Source organism: Octopus sinensis, linkage group LG16 (assembly GCF_006345805.1).
Source record: "Octopus sinensis linkage group LG16, ASM634580v1, whole genome shotgun sequence".
NCBI lineage: Eukaryota > Metazoa > Mollusca > Cephalopoda > Octopoda > Octopodidae > Octopus > Octopus sinensis.
The window spans coordinates 46,491,285-46,507,779 of NC_043012.1; positions in this window are offsets into that span (position 1 = coordinate 46,491,285).

Consider the following 16,495-nt stretch of genomic DNA (forward strand, 5'->3'; position numbering starts at 1 on the left):
GCGGTGAGCTGGCATAATCGTTAGCACGCCGGGCGATATGCTGAGCGGCATTTCGTTTGTCGTCATGTTCTGAGTTCAAATTCCGCCGATATCAACTTTGTCTTTCTTTGGAGGTCGATAAATTAAGTACTAATGAAATAGTGAGGTCCATATTATCGACTAGTCCCCTACCACAAAATTTCAGGTCCTGTGCTTATGATAGAAAGGGCTATTATTATTATTATTATTATTATTATTAATATTATTATTATTATTATTATTATTATTATTATTATTATTATTATTATCATTATTATTATTATTATTATTATTATTATTATTGAGTGAGGGAGCAGTGCATGTCATCAAAGTGACACTGGGGTAAAATATAAAATGCCCAGTATACCCATCATGACTACCTGTATGATAAGGGCACACCAGGCACATGCATCACATCCACATGCGCATGTCATGGTGCCTCTTCGGGGGCTCCAATCCGAAGATGTACTGACAGAGATAATTTCCGACATTCAGCATATCTCAAAACCAAAACAGGTTGCGGGCATTTCAATGTCCTTCAAGACTGAAACTCCGGTTGCCAGGTACTCTGCTATTCTTTGTCGGCGCAAAAAACGTGCTCCACTCGTATCTAGAAAGAAGGACTGCGGTAAACAGCCCAGGAATTCTACCTGAGGTGACCATATGGTGGATATTAGCGTGTATCACTTTGGAAGAAAATAATGGCCTTCTGGAGTTGAAGCGGACCCATCTGGGATTTATGTACGTCTGTTGTTGCTACTCCATGTTAAACCGGATACGATCCAGAAAATCCAAAACCTCATTCACTTTCAGGAGACGAAGAGCGACACGGTTGGTGGTAGAAACCTCAGTGCCTCATGTTTAAAGTGTCATGTCACTTGAGAAATTTCTTGCTCCAACTGAAGACAAAGAACCCATAAAGTAACCAAATGCCTCAACTAAACAAGCAACTATCAACAACAAAAGTGATACCAACCCCGGCAACAAAGGCATCATCAACAATGGTTACAGTAAAATCAGAAAACGCTGGAAGAACATCAACAACATCAGAAATGGTAGTAATAACTGACACACACAACTCTAGGAGCCCTCCCAGTGAGGCTCTTCCATTCCCATCCTCTTCCTTTTCGTCGAAACTCAAATACAATATACACTCAAACCCCGATTCCACAGACACGCATACATCTGCATCACGCAGTGAAAATAAGTGAGAACTAAATAACCCAAATGAGCCAAAAATAACACGCAATAAAACATCATGCCCCACAGCAACACACACTCCAAAAACATAATGGAAACAACCCCGACAGCAACAACCAACAACACAAGCAAAAGGTTTCGTGCTTGTGAGATGGGCCAACAAAGAATTGATAGTTTTCATGGCATGAAGGAAGGACATCGAGAGAGGGTGTGATCACCAGCACCCGCACCGTTCAAGTGCCAGAAATACTGATAATGATGCGAATGACTCTGGAAGTATACAAAAATCTTACAGGAAGCTTCCTTCATGACTTTGCAACAGCTAATGTAAAAACCACGAGTAGTCTTTGATTGTGGTTCCCGAACGAAACCCAAGACGTTACGGTACTTGCGGAGTAAGTAGTGTCCTTTGTTCCTTTTTCCGATTCTGTCCCGCCATCATGACGAATTTCAAGGTGTTGTCCTGGAAGTAAGGTTACTCGCTTAAACGACCTCATGTCGCTAACTATGAAGGTGACGGCCGTCAGAGAAACCAGGATTTAGGACACACAAGATCTAGTCCCTATTTTCGGTGCTTTTGAGATTTCTGCACCTCTTAGTCGGCCTGGAAGGAAGGTTGGTGCTGCTTAGGAAAAGCCTGGATCAAGGGGTAGACAACCTTCTTGACCCCGACTGTTAATTTGGTGGTCCTGGATGTGAGCAATAGTGAATGTGGTGCTTCTACACTAGTCACTGTTTAAGTCCTGTAACCAGATTTCTTCAGACGTTTGGAGGTTTTCCTTTCAATGTCTCCCTCTTTAGTTGTAGTAAGCGATTGGAATGTCATCTTGCTCGCCAGATTGAATAGGGTGGGTTAACTGATAGAAGAGGGGAGTGTAAAAGCTTCAAAAGCCTGCTCACTCAGTTCCAATTGACTGACAGGACCTACTCACTTTCCTTAATGCACGTGGACAAACAGCATCGGGTCTTCCAGGATGTATGTAGACCTGTAAATAGAAATATCATAAGTTATCCACATTTGAAAGTCGTCGGTTATGCAGACCAAAAACTTGTGCTTTGTGCGATCGATATAGATAGGATCCATAGGCAACGCCCCGGATACTGGAAGAAGAACGCGTCTTCCCCGACGTGTCATGCATTCAGAGACCGGGTTAGCACATGTGTGCATCGGGAGTTGTCGGGGGCAATCGACGACAACTGATGGAGATAAGTCTGAAAACTGCTATTAGGGTAGATTTGGCAGGATTCAGTAAAGAAATAATGTTAGAGGAATATAAGGGAGAGGGAAGCCTAGCCAGATAGCTAGAAGTGGCGCTTAATGTGCATTGTGACCGACATAATGGCGGTGAGATTAGATATTCATCAATTCTTTAATGCCAAACTCGAAGGTTGCGTTGTCAGAGCTGGCGCGCCTGTTCTAGGACACAACGGTGTAAAAGCCGTTCGATGTGCCCGGGCCGCAGAGACGGAACCTGGCTACAATGCCACAATTCGCTGAGGGGCAGTGATGAGCTGGGTTGCCAATCTCACCCACAAATAGGCAGAGAAAAATCTGTCCTTGAAAGGATAAGCGGAGTTAGTGATTGCGTAAAACGCATCTGTCATCTACTACCACCTGCCTATCGTCCTTTGCTCAGCTCCGTGGAGGATTAAGCTGGCGCTCTTGCTCCTCCATGTTTTGGGGAAAAGACGTGTTCCGCTCATCAGACAGTCTATCTGAACTCAGCAGCCGATGAGTGGACTAGGCATGCTGTGGCTAAAGCTGCGCAGATTTGTACTGAAGCTCCAACATCCCAAGCGTTCCCCTAACTTTGAATAGGTTTTGTAATATTTTATTGAAATCGTGAAATAGTTCTTTTTCTGATAAACACTACATATTTTCGCTACGTAGTCATTGGTTATATGAAATAAAGAAAACAAGGTGAAATAGTCGTAATAAATTTGGTGGAAGGTGGCAATGCGAAGATTGTTTAGATGTCTTAATATTGGTATTCTAACGAGTTATACTCATCTATTCTGAAGATAAGTTATGTTCTCTACGCCAGATGTTTTCAGATGAATGCATATGGCCATTTCTTCACGCTTATTTTGAATTTTAGGAACATGATATTTCTTGCAAATATGGCATCGACATAAGCTACTAACACGTATGATTCGTAGATAACGTCAAGGTCATCGTAGATCAGCTGCATACCATACTTACAGAGCGGCATGCCCAAAATTCAGCAATATGCTTTAGAATATACCGTACGAAATGAAAATACAAGCCGTCTTAAATTACAGCACGCGATTGAAGAATGATTTCAAACTATGGCACAAAGCTATCAAGTTCGGTGGGGAGTGTAACTGGATTAGGTCAACCTCAGTGTTCAACTGGTAATTTTTTATCGACCTCGAAAGGACGAAAGGCAAAGTTGACCGCGGCAGAATTTGAACTCAGGACGTAAAGACAGACGAAATGTCATTAAGCATTATATATGTGTGTATGTTAAGCATTATATATGTGTGTATGTGCGTGTTTACTTGAATATACGTGTATATCGGTATATGTAGAATCATGTCATATTGTCGTGAGCTGGCAGAATCATTAGTACGCCAGGCGAAAATGCTTAGCGGCATTTCGTCCCTTCTTATGTTCTACGTTCAAATTCCGTCGAGGTCTACTTTGCCTTTCATCCTTTCAGGATCGATAAGATAAGTAAGCACCAGTTGAAGACTTGGATCAAGGTAATCGGCTGATCCCCTCCTTCGACATTGCTGGCCTTGTGCCAAAAGCTCAAACTAAATATAATGATAATAATAATAATAATAATAATAATAATAATAATAATAATAATAATAATAATAATATAATAATAATAATAATAATAATAATAATATATAGTGAAGATAAAAAAACAGGATAAATAATCAAACACTTATCTTAAGCAACAGGTAACCACACAATCCAAAGAAACTATAACAAAGCCAAAATTCAACATGAACAAACAAGATAAAACATTCACAATATCCAAGTGCAATGATAACTGATGTGGAACGTGTTAATAGATGCATAATGGTAGAACAAAAAATGGACAGATTTCCCCAATTGCAGATATGAACTGCGACAGCAGAAATTTGATCTACTGCTTTAAATGCTCGAATTTCATGAAACTATATATTGGCGAGACAGGAAGGCATCATCGGAACACTTACGCGTCGACAGACAACAATTCCGGAACACTAGTGTCCTCCAAATTCCATTGAGCGAACATATAGAAACATGTGGTCAGAAAAAAATTCTAATTTTTCCTTTCCATAAACTACATGAAACAAGTGAAGTTGGAAGAAAGATAAATGAAAAACTGTTTATTGAAAAGTTGAAACTTGTTAAAAACGGATATAGCAACAATAATACCAGTTAATCATGTGGATTAAAAATAACTTTAACATACGAATATAAACAAATTAGAGAAAACTCCCACCGGTTGAAATAAAAACGATCGAAACCAACAAAGTTTGCTCACTCATGAAAGCATTAAATGTAAACCGTAAGCTAATTGGTTAAAATAAAGGCGGGATGTATGTCAATAATATCAGTGCGTCCGGCAAACTGTGACATTTAAGCTGCATGCGGATTGATAAAAAAAATTCAGCTTGTTGGAGCCTTTTAAGAGGGAAAAATAAAAGGAAGAAATCAGTCATTTTATACAGTTATCAAGAACTCAACTGTCAGTTAGATACATTTTGAAATCTGATGATTACTACGAACGTATGGAAGCGCAATTTGAATTTAGTGGTTAACACACTTCAACATTAATTTTTTTTTTGTATACCATAATAAAAAAAACGTGAAAACCTGAGCATGTTTTAAATTTATTCAACTGATATATTATTCTGCACACAATTACACAAACTCGAAATGCATATAGATAGATAGATAGATAGATAGATAGATAGATAGATAGATAGATAGATAGATAGATAGATAGATAGATAGATAGATAGATAGATAGATATAGATATATAGATAGATATAGATATAGATTAGTATAACAACTGAGATAATAACATACGTCTACTTTGACTATTTGGTTGTAATATGCATGTTTTCTATCAAAAATAGTTTTCTTAAATGGCAAGGTAGAACATTACAATGCATTAATGATATGATTAGAATATAATTATAGCGCAAATTAGTTACCGAATTCCTCTTCACACAATCAATAAAGAAAAAGAAGCTTCTGACTTGAAATATTCTTGCAATGTACTCGGCTTCTGTATTTCTATGACACTAATATTTTTTGTAAAATAGACAAGGCGGCGAGGTAGGCGGGAAAATTGCTTAGTGGCATTTCGCACGCCTGTACGTTCTGAGTTCAAATTCCACCTTTATCCCATCGGCGGCGATTAAATGGGGTAGCAGCTGAACACTAGGGTTAATGTAATCCATTTACCCGCTTCCCGAAATTACTTTAATTTTAAACGAATGTTTTATAGAATACGTGCTTGTGTTCAATACGAAATTCCATTAAAAGTCTACGATGTCTCTGTTATGTACATAATGTGTGAGTATGTGTTTAGTGCCCGATGAAAAGTGACGTTATTTTAACCCTGAAGTAAAATATGTACGTTATTGCATTACGTACGCGATGAGATTCACGTACGTAAAAAGCAGTTGCGGTATAACATACATCGAATATACTCGAGCAAAATCTACTCAAAATTTAAAGGGTTTAAAAGATATTTGCTTTCTTATTTTAAAGCAATATGGTGCGAATTTGTGACTGGTTTAACTGTTATTTCTAATATTTACAGCTAATGATCATTTCTACTATAGGCACAAGGCCTGAAATTTTGGGGTAGAGTGTCACTCGATTATATCGACCTCAGTACGCAACTGGTACTTAATTTGTCGTCCTCTAAGGATGAAAGGAAAAGTCGACCTCAGCGGAATTGGAACTAAGAACGTAAGGACAGACGAAATACCTATTTCTTTACTACTCACAAGGAGCTAAACACAGAGGAGACAAACAAGGACAGACAGACGAATTATGTCGATTATATTGACCCCAGTGCGTAACTGGTACTTAATTTGTCGACCCCGAAAGGATGAAAGGCAAAGTCGACCTCGGCGGAATTTGAATTCAGAACGTAACGTCAGACGAAATACCGCTGAATATTTCGCCCGGCATGTTAACAATTCTGCCAGCTCGCAACCATAATTAGAGCAAATAATGAGAGGCTCCTATAATTGATTATCAAACTTGTTCGGTGGAAATCAGTCCATTTAAACACAAAAATAATTGTTTAGATAAAGATTTTGACAATGATAGGTTAAAAGTGCAAAACTCGGGATACATTTATAGTAGCGACAAGAGAATGTTGATTTGCATTAAATGCACAAAATTTAGAGAACTTTTGCACTACTAATTGAATAAAATGTTTCAACTTATGAAAATTGTTCTTCAAGCTGACTAACTATGTTTCGGTGACTTATCAAAGTGGATATTTTAAAAAGAGAAACGATATATCTGCAAATATAATTGTGAAACTATAATTTACAAATAATAAGATTATAGAAATTTTAGAAGAATTGTACGAGGTACTAAGATCCTTGCTATGATAATAGAGAAAAATTGAAAATGTATTAACTATGTAGATTTAGTGTACCTATTTGCATTCTATGACAAAACGGATATCTCAAGAAACGGCGTGATGCTTTTGAAGCTAACTATTTGCCATGAATTAGTTTCAAATATTTATGTATCAGACTGATCGCTAAAAAAATAAAAGTTACTTCGAAACGTACAGCTTTAAATGACGTCGATCTCTACAAATAATATGTAGGAAGATGTTTCATCTATTCGTAGTTTATTTCACATCGTATTAGTTTAACAAAGAAACTGAAATTTATGATTATTTTATGTTTTTATGTATGTATGTATTTATCTATCTATCTATGTGTCTGTCTATATATCTACCTCATTCTCTATCTATGTATATATCTATATATTTATCTATGTATGTATATGTTTGTGTAAATACGTGTGTATATGTATATGTGCATACACACTTACATATATACACGCATACATTGATAAACAAACACATATAAATATATACGCATACGTATGAAGTGTATATCACTTATATTAATAAAACTGCCTTTGTTATGAAATATGTTCTCTACTTTTCTTACTTGACTCATTGATCTTCATATTATTATCTGTAAAATAAGCAAAGAATTAAAAAAAATCGTACGTGGAAATTAACACATATATGTGTTATTAACAGAAATGTTGTCGTGCGTACATTGTATTAATGAGAAGTTCAAGCGATTACTTTCAGGATATAGGACATGATTTGGGAAATAACAAAATTATGATTCTGTATTAAATTTTCTGCATTAAATTTGGTGAGCTCGTTAAATGCTAAAGCCCAATGTGCTTTTCATCAACATAGAGAAGACATTAACTGTTGCTTTGTCGCTAATTCTTTAAAGGCAGCAGGAAAAATACTTCTTCTTCTTCTTCTTCTTATTCTTCTTCTTATTATTATTATTATTATCATCATTATTATTATTATTATCATCATTATTATTATTATTATTATTATTGAGTGAGAGAGCAGTTCATGCCATCAAAGTGACACTGGGGTAAAATATACGAAGCCCAATATACCCATCATGACTACCTGTCTGATAAAGGTACACCAAGCACATGCATCACAACCATATGTGCGCGACATGGTAATCTCATATCAAGATAAACAGCACATGACCTTGCAGGTGGGGCCCAGTTAGAATTTTCTTCGGGTTGAGTAGCCCATCTCGCTCAAATGGTCCCTTAATAAGGGTTGTTTAAGGATGTTGAAAGAACCACCCATGTTTCCAGAGGTGAACTATTCAAACCCCAAAGAATCCCTCTCAACACATGGCTATGATGCTCCCCCACTACTTCTGCTCGTGATCAGAGATGCACATATCGTCAGCCACTAAGGGACATGCTCAACTGGTTAAGGTCAAACAACTGACAAGCAAATCTGTGGTATTGAGCAGAATATTTGCTGTAGCCCATCTTTTATACCAAGACAAAACAATGTACATGATAACACTTCCAATCAGTTAAGATCAGAAGCCATGAGAGCCACTGCCTGGTACTGCATCAGGGCTATTATCACTTGGTCACCTTCGGAATCGTTTTGTATCGCACGTTCGGTCCGCCATGGATGCTCACTCTCACCCATTCTCTACGTGCTGGCACTCGAGTTATTACTGCGGAACCTGGAGGTTTTGAGAGGCATCCTGCGTGAACTGGGATGTCAGCGTTTACGGATGACATCACTGTGATAGTGTCGGACATCTCGGAAATTGAGATGGTCAACACTATTCTAAGGGAATACCTAACGGTGACAGGAGCAATGATCAACCAGAAGAAGTCAGTGGGCTTGCAGCTCGGTACCTTGAGAGGTAGACCTATGTCAGCCGACAGTATTGTGGGGTGCTGGGCGGAAGGACCTGTTAAGTTGCTCGGGGTTTGGTTCGGTCCGGATCTCCAAGTGGACAACAACTGGGATGAGGTGATAGATGGGGTGGCCAGTGTCACCAGAAATAGGCCGAGAGGAGGTTATCCCTGAAAGGTCGGTAAGAGATGGCGATGTGTAAATCGCATCCGTCATATATTATCGCCTGACTGTCGTCCCTTACCCCGATTAGTGGCTGAATGGGCTGGTGCGTTTGCTCTTCTGCTTCCTATGGAAGGGACAGGTACCGCTTGTCATATGGCCCATTTGATGCCGTAGCTGAGGATGTGCATTTATGCGCTGAGGTTGTGACATCTCCAGCGATACCTTAACGGTGAGCAGGTGTGGTCACTGTTGAACGCGCTTCTCCGGAGATCATCTCTTTGACGGAGCTACAATCCTGTATCGGGCGCTTGACACCTAGAGTGCATCCAAGTGCTTATAACCCTCGGCCAGTCGGGCAATGCGGTAAGTGAAAGTTCTACCTTGGAGTTCTATAGGAGATTAGTGGAGGGCTAGACTGATGACGTACTTGGAGAGGTGCTGGGCGTCGAGGGGGATCAACTGGTTGGTCTCTTGTGGAGGTCTTTCGGGACCGAGATCTACGGACAACTTCCAGAAAGCCCTGGCCTGGCTTGCTTCCGAGGGATGCTGCCGGTTCGAGATAAGCTCTTACAGGTAGGGGTTTGCAGTCAGTCGGGCTTGTCCGAGATGCATGCGGAGTGATGAAACAGTTCTGCATGCTCTTGTACAGTAGCCGCACATTGATGAATTCTGGGGCTTTGTCGAACAGTTATTGTCACGTGTATATTGATCCGGCTATCGTCCGCGTCCATTGTGAAAATCGCCCTGCCTCCTTCCTTTAGCAGTGTCGGAGGACATTTTTTCTCTGTCTGGTGGTTATGGCAAAAGCGGTTGTGGACGCGACTGAAAGGCTTCAATAAGGGTTTCTTTCCTCTTTGACCAATGCCTCATTGAATTTTTCAGGTTCCACCTGAAAAGGTAAGTGAGGTTGGTGAGGGAGCTACTGTCACCCAATAAATTCGTTGAAAGGTGGGTAAATGTGGCAACAATGGTCCGCGTGCATGGGTCTGCTCTAAGTGTGCACCTGTAGAACAGATGGAAGGGAGACTAGAATGTACCTTCCTGAGGGCCCCTTCGTGTTAAAGGGTCCAAAATGCGTGACGTCTCTTTGGTTATTTTGTAATAGATTCTAGTTGTATAAGGCCTCTACCACCTTTGATACGTTGTATATACAGCCTTTCTATGTCAGATTTTGGGTGGTGCATCCTAAATACTGTCATTAATATTCTTGTTTTCCTCTCTATTTTGATTACTTCATTTCGATTTCAGTTAAGAATATTCTAGCTATAACTAGCTGTAATAGGGGATGCAGCATCAACCATATAAGATATATGGTGCACCTTGTTCACGAACAGTTGGTCCGGTCTGTTATGCTTCATCACCTGATCTGTTTAGATTGGGAAATCCTACAGGATTTTGTTAGTCTCCGACTCCGTCACTCTTTGCAGTTTGTTCTCACGCAACATAATGACTGTCACGAGCCCCCACCTTTCGCATAGTTTCCAATGTAGCACTTTTGCTACCTCGTCGTGTCGCCATAACATGTAGTGGTTTTGTGCACGTTTAGGGCATTCGTTTGTGATATGGACAATGGTTTTATCAACTCTATTGCAGATGCGACACAGCGGAGATAATTCTTCATTCCTGAGGTTGACCATCTAGTTCGTGGCCAAAGTTTGGTTTTGGGCTGCAATGGCTACCTGGAATCGATTGTGAAGTCTCTTGCGCTGTTCTTCTTCATGTCCGTTTTGTACTTATTCCTTTGTTTACTCCTTTTCTCTGCTCTCAATACCCTCTCGTTCCTGACTCTCGAGTTCGAAACGCACTCATTCTTCTACACTTATCAGTCCCCTTCTTCCATTTGCTCTGTTCCTGAATAGGCGATCAGTATCTGAACGTGGATGATGGTCTCCATGTATCGTTAGGAGCTTCTTTGACTTCCTTTCCATCTCCATTAACTCCTCTGACCTCTTGAAGATTCCAACGCTATATTGAACTACTGCGAGCTCGCGCGAGTCTATTACCGAAATCATTTTCAGGTATTTAGATTTGAAATCAATGCTTTTCCCACTCACCGCAGGTACTCCCTGTTTGTCTTTTCCTTCATGTCGTGATGTTTGATTCTATATGCCTCATTACTACTACTACTACTACTACTACTACTATTACTACTACTACTACTACTACTACTACTACTACTACTATTACTACTACCACCACTACCACCACCGCTACTACTACTACTACTACTACTACTACTACTACTACTACCACTACCACTACCACCACTACCAGGCTTCTGTCAGTTTCCGTCCACCAAATTCACTCACAAGGCTTTGTCACCTCGGGGCTATAATCAAATACACTTGCTCAATGTTCCGCGCTTTAGGGCTAAATCGAGAACAATGTGTTTCGGAAACAAACTTCTCACCATACAGCCACGCATGCTTATGCAAACACAATCAACGTACACACATATATATATACAGATGCATATATAAATACATAAACGCTCACATATACATACACATACACAGAAACTTGTGTATGCCTCTACTTGCACTTCAACGTGTGTGCTCATGAGTAGTGTACGAAAAATCTTATGCGAGTGATACTGATTACTTCATTAAAAAATAATCTCCTTCATTTGGTATAAACAGACATTATTCAATTATATATTTGGTCACTTAATTCACTACTCAGTATGATAACGGAAATGCATGCTCATTTTTTAAAATTCTTAATTTGAAATTTTGTTACTTGTCACGGGAAGATGAGAATATTTTGAGATAGTGAAGTTTGTTTGTTTTTCAGACTGTTATCCAAAAAAAATTTGTAATTTATAGTAAAGCAGAAGCAGAGAGCTCACTGACACACGTGGCAAATAGAATATTACATGGTTTATATGATAATTCAAATAACATTGCGATAAAATACAAATTCTTTTTAGATGTTTTCCAAAATGATAGGAATATGAAGATAAAAATTGCCGACTGATTTGTTATTCAAATAATATTATTTGCATTAATGAGATGTTAAACTTTAATATCTAGGATCTATGTTAATTCATGTAAGATCTCAGTGAATGAACATGTCGCTTTGTTAGTAACACAGAAAGTGTGATACAATAGACTGTCTATACTTACAATCCCTGAGCTGCCCTTCAGTTTTCATCGGATTATCTCAAATGTTATCCAGAAATAAGCTCAACATACCTGTTTCGAAAAATGTATTCAATAGAATATTGCTTAGTGGATTTGCCCATTTCTTTCCGCTATTCTACTAACAAGTAATATTAAATTATGCCATCATTTTATGTTTATACTACACCTGAGATGATGTAGGTGAAATACTCTTGTGCTATAAAAAGGCCTCAGGTTGCTGCAATGCAAATATTCACAGGATTAAGGTTTATGGTGAATCATATTACATTTCTAAAAGATTTGCTTAAATATTTCAGTACTTGAAAACGCATCATGCCGTCTAGTTGTTGAACCTATTAAAATATTGTTCAGTCATTTTTAGGCTCTCAATTTGAATCACTTGAGAACTATGTATATCATCTTTATCAATAGACAATTGACTTCAAAATGTGGGAGATATAGTGTATTGAATAATTTCCTCAATGATCTCTTCTTGCTATTGCCGCAGTTCCTATGGAATGTATATCATGTTGCAAAACCACAATACATTCGCTAAGTTTATCCGTAAAACATAAGTGAATGAAAACACGGGTTGTATAAAAAAAAATCACTATATAAAAATTAGCATAATTTTGTATAACAAATTTTTCCATACAAGTTAACTATGCCGTTTTGTCTCAATTAGCAAACACTAATTTCCAATTAGACATGATAATAAGGTGTTGTAAGATCCAAATTAGTATGAAAACCATGTACATCTGTCTTTTCAAATGTCTGTATTTTCTGTATTCTCTGAAATTTAATTACCGATCGATTTTTCTTTTAGAAGATAATAATATGAATGGTATCGTCCTTAAAATTATGTCTATATAGAATCTTACACTCAAACGCATGGCATTTCAATTTTATTTCCATAAACGTATCTATACGTAGCTCAGGGACTTGCTTATTCTTTGGCAAGAATATTCTTTACATAATGATGTTTCCAATATTGACATATAATCTGTTCAACCCAGATAATACACATCACCAAACTAATTGTCTGGATACTTATCTTAAGTAAGCACTTGCACTTCCTTAAATCAGAAGTTAAACTCCCAACAATTTAATAACAATATATTCAATATAGCCTGTGGAACAGATTTAATCAAGCAATCAAGCAATAGGACATACACCTGAGGAGTAATTAAAGTTCATTTGCCACTTGTAGAAACGTAGGCTCCACAGAGATGATACACTTCAATAATTGTGACCTTAAACAATGATTCTATCATATTGTTCAGATAATGCACATGTTAATAAGAACTGCACCTGTCATTGCAAGGGAAAATCATTATGGAAAGAAAAGTCATTAATTTGTTTGAGAGATGTACTATTTGCGTATCAGGTTATATGTCATATGACTGTGGTGGTGATGAGAAGGAGGAAAGGGAGAGGAGAATGATGAATGGTATGAGAAGAAAGATGATGATGATAAAGGTAATAAATGTTGACGCAGCTGCAAATGATGTTTATGATAATGATAATGACGTAGATATGATGACAATAGTGATAATGATAAGGATGGGTGGGAGGTTAGATTCATATTCGTTGTCATCGTCATTGTCGGTCCTCAACATCACCGTTATCACCATTTTTTGTCGCAATCACAGATCGGATCAAATCTGATGGAAGTTAGAATTAAACTGGATAAAGCTATGTGCTAAGGAAACAATGTACGGTTCGCAGCGCAAGCATAGATCAAAGAGTGCATTATATGATACTCAACAGTAATATAATGCACTGGTTTATTGCAGGTTCTCCTTGTATTCAATAAAAGACTTATAATTTTGAGGTTTTGCAATGGTTATTTAAATAAGGATTATTAAATAAATCATTATTGTATTTCTTTGAGACAGCGTATTTGGTGCGAGAAATGTGTGTATTTTATGGAACATAGGGAAACCCGTGTCAGATGATGGCACTTTAAAATATTTGATAGGAAATAGAAATTCAGTACAAGAAAAAGGAATCGATTCCAAATCTGATTACTTGTTTAGTATCTAAATTACCGTATGAACACCAAAGGCGATGCTAATGTGCGTGGTTAAATATCAAATAAATTTCTGTTTTTGTCTTATTTTACAGATAAGCTTCCAAAATAAATTTAAAATCTTTAACGTAAACTCTTCTAGTTTTAGGGAGCTTTCATGTTATTGAATGGGTTTTTAACTGAAAATGCCGCTTATATTTCCTCTTTCATGCCTGAATATTTCGTTTGAGCTAACATACATGAAAATATAATTCATATTCATAAATCACGCGGATCTCTTTAAATGAAATGGCTTTCTAGTTACTTGATCCCAAATATTCCGCATGATTGGGTACGAGATGATTTGGGTTTATGTTGCTTTCTATGTGCCAGTACTTTATAGTTTATAGGCTCATGTATTGTCAAGAAGAAATAGATTTAAATGTGAGTTTGAGTTATATTTCTTTTATATATCGCTCATCTTTCTGTGCTTTGCAGTGTAAGGAATGCATTTTAACACAATAACTTTGATCTCTTCTATTGCCATGCACTATAACGCAACTTGAAATTTAATTGAATTGATATAAAAGTCCCTGCATGCCACAAAAAGCATCAACTATCACCACGGATACAACGATGAAAGCAAATACCATCTTCAAGCAAACAATTCAAACAATTACAAACTTATTTAAATAGTTTGTATCACAGTGTAGGCTCCAACGACTATGTTAATTATTTGTTTTGATTTACGTAATACAATAATTTAATTTTTCATTATTCCCGTTTGCCATTATTATTCGTTTCTAAATTCCATTCGCACAATATAAAGGCAGGTATAAAAACTATAGCTGTTAAAATGACAAAAGCTGCGATAAAATATTTGGGGAAAAACATGAAGAAATAATTTGTTTCGGTAGATGTTACAAACGCATCAACTCTTCATCTAACAAAACGTACATTTGTATGTTTCTCTGTAATTGCACACACACACACACACACACACACACACACACACACACAAACACACACACACAAACAGACACACACACACACACACACACACACATATGGTTGGATATATATATATATATGGATGTATAAAATTTAAAAACTTCCGGCATGAAATGGAGTCATGTTAAAGGATTACATTATTCAAAAATACATGTAGACACAATTTTAAAAAATAGCTGTGACTGTGTAAACATTTTCACAATTTCAAGTTGAAATAATCATAGAAAACTTCTCAGATGAGAACAACAATAAAGCTTATTCCCTTTAACAAATATGAAATCATATAAAATATACAAAGTATTACAGCTATAATTCTAGTCCTTTTTATTTCAAGTAGATTTTTACTTTTGAATGCTATGTTTGTTTTTTCTTCCCTCATTTCTTTGATTTTCTTAAACTTTGTGTTCTCCATATGTTTTTTTTTTTTTTATATGTTTTCATCTTTGTAATGCACTTGTTTCTTTTTTTAAAAGAATTCATCTCAGACATCGATTTCTACATTTCTCTGTCTCTCATAACAGTTGGATATAAAATTGCAGTGAGACTTTACTTTATGCTTTTTCTCAACATTTGTCCTTTTAACATTTGATGCGATCTGCGCTAATTTTATGGCATTTGCTTGCTGGTATAAGCTTCTTATCTGCATCAGTTGCTAAGCTTGAGGTCAGATATGTTTCTTCTGAATAGTCGAAGAGAGGAAAGGAAATAAAACTGATAAATACAAACAATAGCAACATCAATCTCTGCTACAAATCTCCCTTTGTTTTATTCTCGCTCCCGCTTCCTCCATTTCAGATGATGTGTGTGTCTGTATACATTGACATGCCGAAACATACATGTATACTTTGAAATATCAATATAGATCCATGTGAAAGCAGAGCAACAAATGGAATATACAAAATCACAACTATATGCACAGACGTGCGTTTATACATACATACATACATACATACATACATACATACATACATACATACATACATACGTGTGTGTGCGCGCGCCTGTGTATGTTGTGTGTGTATATACATATATGCACTGTATGCATACGCACACAAACATATACTTGTTTGTGTATGTGTGTGTATGTATGTGGAGAGAGGGAGAGAGTGAGAGAGAGGGAGATGAACATAAAGGAATACTTATTTACAAGTCACATGCTTAAAAACCATATGGTAGTATTACAGTGAAGGGAATCAAGTTAAAGCAACAGCGTCAAGCATAAACAGAAAATAACTCCCTCTATTAGAACATATAATGACATTAAACATAAACAGAGTTTAATCAAAACAAAAATATTTAGCTACGTTGTATCGTCGAAAAAATAAAGCGGGTTAAATTTAGGCATGTACATACACACGCACATACAGACATGTAAAGAAGCATGTATATATACTTATATATATATGTGTATGTGTGTGTGTGTGTGTGTGTGTGTGTGTGGTGTGTGTGTGTGTGTGTGCGTGTGTGTGAGTGTGTGCATGTGTGTAGTTTGTAAATAGAGGTCGTAACGACCTCTATACAGGTT